Below are 7,524 nucleotides of genomic sequence, written 5' to 3'. Positions count from 1 at the left end.
CCTGTCTCTGTGTACTGTTTCATAGAAATTTTTTTCTGTTCTAATACTAAGCTACATTCACTATGATGAGGAATACTGTTATCCTCAAATATAATTGGCATTAATAATATGTTATTTACCTTGTAAATATGCTTAGACCTTATTCATTCTGTTTTGTTTTAATGCTCACATGTGAAGTTGATGTTTCAAAAGTTATTCAGACCTTTTATGTATGTACTTATGTCATAATTCCTGTAACACTGATGTATATGTCTATTTCGATTCTTTTGTAAAGCCTGTATTACTACAAATGTTATCTGTATTATTATGTTTTTAATGATGTTTTCTGTACCTTTGTTATTGTATTTTTATCTTATAAAATTGTAATTGTCACCAGTTCATCATATTATTAACTTGTAAGTTACATTTCACTGCACACGTTTCTGTTGGTCATAGTATATGGACAATATGTGAGAAGTAGGGACTGTTAGTGTTTGCACGTGTGTTAGTAATTCAGCAAGGGACTGGATAACAGCATTGCTGGTTCAAAGGACAATTCCAAAAACTTCGTGAGTGTACAAGTGGTGGTTTATGGACTTGTTATATTGTCTGCGAGACTTCTAAGAACAATTCCTAAAACTTTGTGAGTGCACAAGTGGTGGTTTATGGACTTGCTATATTATCTGCAAGACTCTTCAATGGTGATTGTGCACCTGCACAGTCACAACAGATGGCTGCTGGCCATCTCTACAAGGACTACAGTGGGTCTGCATCTTTGACGACCCACCAATACCATTATTTCTACAAGGACTACAGTGGGTCTGCACCTCTGGTGGCCCACCAATATCGTAATCTCTACCAGGACTACAACGGGCATGCTCTGTGATGACCTACCTACCAATATTCTTCAAAACGTCGAATGACTCTGCTGTGGGTTTGCTCTGTTGTGACCCATTACTTGTCTGCATGTCGAGAGTCAGCACTGTCTTTCCATTGGAAGGACAACAAAAAAATGGCTCTGAGCACCATGGGACTCAACTGCTGAGGTCATTAGTCCCCTAGAACTTAGAACTAGTTAAACCTAACTAACCTAAGGACATCACAAACATCCATGCCCGAGGCAGGATTCGAACCTGCGACCGTAGCGGTCTTGCGGTTCCAGACTGCAGCGCCTTTAACCGCACGGCCACTTCGGCCGGTGAAGGACAACACTACTTCTTCAAGACTGCATGGAAATCCACTACTTCCTTGTGCATTTTCTTTTACTGCTCAGACTTTGAGAAAAACACTGCAATGTTACTATTATGACGAATGATCAGGACTATCTTTATGGACTATGAGAAAATTTTAGCTTTTGACCAACATTGTATCAATAAGTGTGTGCATTTGATTTCTTTATTGTTGTATTTATGAAAAATTTTATCAAATCATTATTGGCCACTGCCCAAAACAATTGTTATTGTAATTATGAAAAATTTTTTCAAATCATTATTGGCCATTGCCCAAAACAATTTGTAAAATTTTTTGTGGGGAGCATGGGGGCTATGTAAGTAGGCTGTTTAGGTTTTTTTTATTGGTAACGCCACCTCTGTATCACTGGCGGTGCTGTGTGCAGTCTGTGTCTAGTTTGCATTGTTGTCTGCCATTGTAGTGTTGGGCAGCGGCAGCTGGATGTGAACAGCGCGTAGCGCTGAGCAGTTGGAGGTGAGCAGCCAGCAGTGGTGGATGTGGGGAGAGAGATGGCGGAGTTTTGTAATTTGTCATGAACTGCTATATATATTATGACTATTAAGGTAAATACATTGTTTATTCTCTATTAATATCTTTCACTTGCTAACTATCCCTATCAGTAGTTAGTGCCTTCCATAGTTTGAATCTTTTATTTAGCTGGCAGTAGTGGCGCTTGCTGTATTGCAGTAGTTCGAGTAACCAAGATTTTTGTGAGGTAAGCGATTTGTGAAACGCATAAGTTAATGTTACTCAGGGCCATTCTTTTGCAGGGATCTTTGATAGTCAGATTGCGTTGCGCTAAAAATATTGTGTGTCAGTTAAAGCACAGTCTTGTATAATTGTTCTAAAAAGGGCACGTTTCAACGTGAACAGGCAACATACGGCGCTGCGGTCGGCAACATCTATTGAGAAAATCTGGGATGCCTTGTAACGTACTGTTCAGAAGATCAGAAGAGATCTCCACCCGTCGCACTCTTTCGAATTTATGGACATCCCTGCAGGATTCATGGCGTCATTTCTTTCCAGCACTACTTCAGACATAAGTCGAGTCCATGCAACGTCGAGTTGCGGCACTTCTGCGTCCTCACGGGGGCCCTACACGATATTATGCGGGTATAGCAGTTTCTTTGACTCGTGAGTGAATATACCATCACAAAAACACAGTCTACATTAGGACATCTATTTGGACAAGATGGGCATATTCTAAACATAGAAAATCCACGCCGGCCGGAGTGGCCAAGCGGTTCTAGGCGCTACAGTCTAGAACCGCGCGACCGCTACGGTAGCAGGTTCGATCCTGCCTAAGGTATGGATGTGCGTGATGTCCTTAGGTTAGTTAGGTTTAAGTAGTTCTAAGTTCTAGGGGACTGATGACCTCAGATGTTAAGTTCCATAGTGCTCAGAGCCATTTGAACCATTTTTGAAAATCCACCTTACACGGAATATAAGCTTCAACTTAGTTGTACCTTATTCCTTCCTGCTTCGGGACCTCTGCGACGGCTTGCTAATAGCCACTAATCCCCATAACATTTTGATGAACCATCAGCTCTAGGACAAGAGCGGTTTGTAATGGCAAGAGGTTTGGTTTGTTGCGCCACCATTTGTGTCAAAACTGCCACATATCATAATCTAACGCCAATAAATTTATAAACAGAGCTAATCTAAATTAACTTCAAACTAGAAATGAGAGTGCAAATAGGGTAAGAGTTAATGTCAATGACTACCATGTCTAACTAGTGCATTTGCATATCAAGTTCTTCTGATGGTTTGTTGAAATGTAGTCTGGAGAAGTACTAAGTACAAGTTGAGTAGTGGCCTTCCGAGTAGGGGAGAGAGTCAGCTCGCAGCGACCAGAGGGAGTCACAGGTCTTTTCAAAGGACCAACATTGTCAAGTGAAGGAAGAAGCTAGGTGGATAGTTGGGAGCAGGGTGGCAAGAACTCGACAAGTCGTTGCAAGTCCCGCACAGAAACTCTGAGTTATACTGCCATTATAGCCATCCATACTTGCGAAATTTTCCCAGTTCTGGATTTTGCGCAAGAATAAATGTTCGATTGGATTCATGTGGTCGACCTGGATGGCCAGAATTGCTAGAATTGTCCAGAATATTCTTAGAACCAATCGCCAACAATTGTGGCCCAGTGACATTGCGGTTTGTCATCCATCTAACTTCCATCGTTGTTTGGGAACATAAGGTCCGTGAGTGGCTGCAAATGGTCTCCGGGTAACTGAATATAACTATTCCCAGTCAAATGATCGGTTCAGTGGGAACAGAGGAGCCAGTCCATTGCACGTAAACACAGCCCACACCATTGTGGATCCACCACCAGCTCGCACAGTGCCTTCTGGACAACCTGGGTCCAAGGCTAAGTGGCGTCTGAGCCTCCCTCGAACCCTACCAGCAGCTGTTATCAACTGGATCTCAGGAGAGGCGACGTCGTGCTGTTAGGAAAGGCATTCGCGTCGTCGAGTGCTGCCGTAGCCCACGAACGCCAAATTTTGCCACACTGTCGTAACGGATACGCTCCTCGCACGACCCACATAGATTATTCTGATTATTTCACTCAGTGTTGCTTGTCTATTAGCACTGACAACTATACCCAAACGTCGCTTTTCTCGTTCGTTAAGTGAAGGCCGTCGGCCACTTTCTTCTCCGTGGTGAGCGCTAATGCCTGAAATTTGGCATTTTCGGCACACTCTTGGCACTGTGGGTCTCGGAATACTGAACTCTCTAACAGTTTCCGAAATGTAATGTTCCATGCGTTTATTTCAGACGCTCCATTCCGTGTTCATATTCTGTTAGTTCCCGTTGTGCCACCATAATCATGTCGGAAACCTGAGTACAAATAACAACTCCGCCAATGTACTATCTTTTTGTACCGTATATACGTGCGCTCTATTACCACCTCCACCTGTATATGTACATATCGCTATCCCATGAGTTTTGTCACCTCTGTGTATGGCATAACAGACAAGCACAGCGTTAGAGGCGACGTCCGTTTTGCTTCCCCAATAACGGAAATCTACTGTACACTGTTTTTATTGTGGGGAATCTGCAGGCGACAAGGAGACGTGCTGCGGGCACACTGTGGTTTGGATTGCAGTATCACGGTGCCCTGCGCTCTGCAGGAAGGCAGTATTCTGGGAAATACTGCGTCCGGGACCGCGAAAAGATAAGATCTCTGCAGCGTAGTCAGATGAGACGTGTACCAGCTCTTTTGCGTTTAAGAACTCGGCACGCACAGCAGTCAGGCTGGTGCCAACTTAACTGCCTTTTTGCATCGACCATGAGATAATATGAATAAAGAGGAGGACCAAAATCGCCGGTGGTGTATGCGTAGGAAACCTAGATAGCTAAATTGCGAAGTAGGACAGCTGGTGGGAGTCAGAGGCTGCTTGTTCCTGATCTCAACTAGTTAACTGTGTTTTAACTGGGGATTGAAGGAACGTTATTGCGTTATTAGAACGGACGTTCTTGGTCGGCACTCGGAAGAATCATTGCCATTGGCCCTCGAAATCTTGCACAACGACCACTTGTAAAAGGATTAAAAATTATGCTTCTTGCTTTGAGCGCTGTGGAACTTACTTCCATACAAGGCTATCTACATCTACATCTACATTTATACTCCGCAAGCCACCCAACGGTGTGTGACGTAGGGCATTTTACGTGCCACCGCCATTGCCTCCCTTTCCTGTTCCAGTCGCGTATTGTTCGCGGGAGGAACGACTGCCAGAAGGCCTCCGTGCGCGCTCGAATCTCTCTAATTTTACATTCGTGATCTCCTCGGGAGATACAAGTAGGGGAAAGTAATATATTAGATACCTCATCCAGAAACGCACCCTCTCGAAACCTGGACAGCATGCTACACCGCGATGCAAAGCGCCTCTCTTGCAGAGTCTGCCACTTGAGTTTGCTAAACATCTCCGTAACGCTATCACGCTTACCAAATAACCCTGTGACGAAACACGCCGCTCTTCGCTATTTCCTCTGTCAACTCGACCTGGTACGGATCCCACACTGATAAGCAACACTCAAGTATAGGTCGAACGAGTGTTTTGTAAGCCACCTCCTTTGTTGATGGACTACATTTTCTAAGGATTCTCCCAATGAATCTCAACTTGGCACCCGCCTTACCAAAAATTAATTTTATATTATCATTCCACTTCAAATCGTTCCGTACGCATACCCCCAGATATTTTACAGAAGTAACTGCTACCATTCTTTGTTCCGCTATCATATAACCATACAATAAAGGATCCTTCTTTGTATGTATTCGCAATACATTACATTTGTCTGTGTTAAGGGTCAGTTGCAACTCCCTGCACCAAGTGCCTATCCGCTGCAGATCTTCCTCCATTTCGCTGCAATTTGTAATGCTGCAACTTCTCTGTATACTACAGCATCATCCGCGAAAAGCCGCATGGAACTTCCGACACTATATACTAGGTCATTTACATATATTGTGAAAAGCAATGGTCCCATAACACTCCCCTGTGGCACGCCAGAGGTTACTTTAACGTCTGTAGACGTCTCTCCATTGAGAACAACATGCTGTGTTCTGTTTGCTAAAATCTCTTCAATCCAGACACACAGCTGGTCTGTTATTCTGTATGCTCTTACTTTGTTTGTCAGGGGACAGTGCGGAACTGTATCGAACGCCTTCTGGAAGTCAAGGAAAATGGCATCTACCTGGGAGCCTGTAACTAATGTTTTCTGGGTCTCATGAACAAATAAAGCGAGTTGGGTCTCACACGATCGCTGTTTCCGTAATCGATGTTGATTCCTACAGAGTAGATTCTGGGTTTCCAGAAATGACATGATATGCGAGCAAAAAACATTTTCTAAAATTCTACAACAGATCGATGTCGGAGATATAGGCCTATAGTTTTGCGCATCTGCTTGACGACCCTTCTTGAAAACTGGAACTACCTGTGCTCTTTTCCAATCATTTGGAACCTTACGTTCCTCTACAGACTTGCGGTACACGGCTGTTAGAAGGGGGCAAGTTCTTTCCCATACTCTGTGTAGAATCGAATTGGTATCCCGTCAGGTTCAGTGGACTTTCCTCTGTTGAATGATTACAGTTGCTTGTCTGTTCCTTGGACACTTATTTCTATGTCAGCCATTTTTTTGTTTGTGCGAGGATTTAGAGAAGGAACTGCAGTGCGGTCTTCCTCTGTGAAACAGATTTGGAAAAAGGTGTTTAGTATTTCTGCTTTAGGCGTGTCATACTCTGTTTCAATGCCATTATCATCCCAGAGTGTCTGGATATGCTGTTTCGATCCACTTACTGATTTAACGTAAGACCAGAACTTCCCAGGATTTTCTGTCACGTCGGTACAGAGAATTTTACTTTCGAATTCACTGAACGCTTCACGCAGAGCCCTCCTTACGCTAACTTTGACATCGTTTAGCTTCTGTTTGTCTGAGACGTTTTGGCTGAATTTAAATTTGCAGTGAAGCTCTCTTTGCTTTCGCAGTAGTTTCCTAACTTTGTTGTTGAACCACGGTGGGTTTTTCCCGTCCCTCACATTTTTACTCGGCACGTACCTGTCTAAAACGCATTTTACGATTGCCTTGAACTTTTTCCATAAGCACTCAACGTTGTGAGTGTCGGAACAGAAATTTTCGTTTTGATCTGCTAGGTAGTCCAAAATCTGCCTCCTATTACTCTTGCTAAACAGATAAACCTTCTTCCCTTTTTTTATATTCCTATTTATTTCCATATTCAGGGATGCTGCAACGGCCTTATGATCACTGATTCCCAGTTCTGCGCTTACAGCTAATAAGCTTTCCAGGGGATGCTTCGACCCAGAGCAGGACTTCAATGTTGGGAACTGAGGAAGAGCAGCCCTTGCACCCGGCCAGATCACAGAATTTTCAGCCACCACACCCGCCACTTATAGACGTCGATAAAGCTAGGTATGATGAACAGCTCCAGCATTCGCAAATCAAATGATAGGACGTTTGTGGAGATTGCAGATTGAAATTAGGGCTTTTACGTTTCTAATTAAAATATGTTTATAAGTGATGTCGTACTCAACATGTACTAAATCAAAGTAGTGGATGCTTCCATGATTCCTTCTGCAGTTCTGTCTTTCCTATTCGGGACTCACAGTGCGGTTCCTGTTAACTTAACTGTTGCCCCAAATGTCATGTTTAGTGTAACATATTCATCACAACCTCATTACCTGACCTTTGGCACGGTCTTAATATTTTTATTCCATTGTAACTTGCAGTAATTTTTAATGGACGTAATGATTTCATGTCCTTATGCTCTTTTGTTCAACTTCCATGATTCCTTCTGCAGTTCTG

This window comes from Schistocerca piceifrons, chromosome 6 (assembly GCF_021461385.2).
Source record: "Schistocerca piceifrons isolate TAMUIC-IGC-003096 chromosome 6, iqSchPice1.1, whole genome shotgun sequence".
Taxonomy (NCBI): Eukaryota; Metazoa; Arthropoda; class Insecta; order Orthoptera; family Acrididae; genus Schistocerca; species Schistocerca piceifrons.
Note: the sequence above shows the minus strand (reverse complement) of the source record.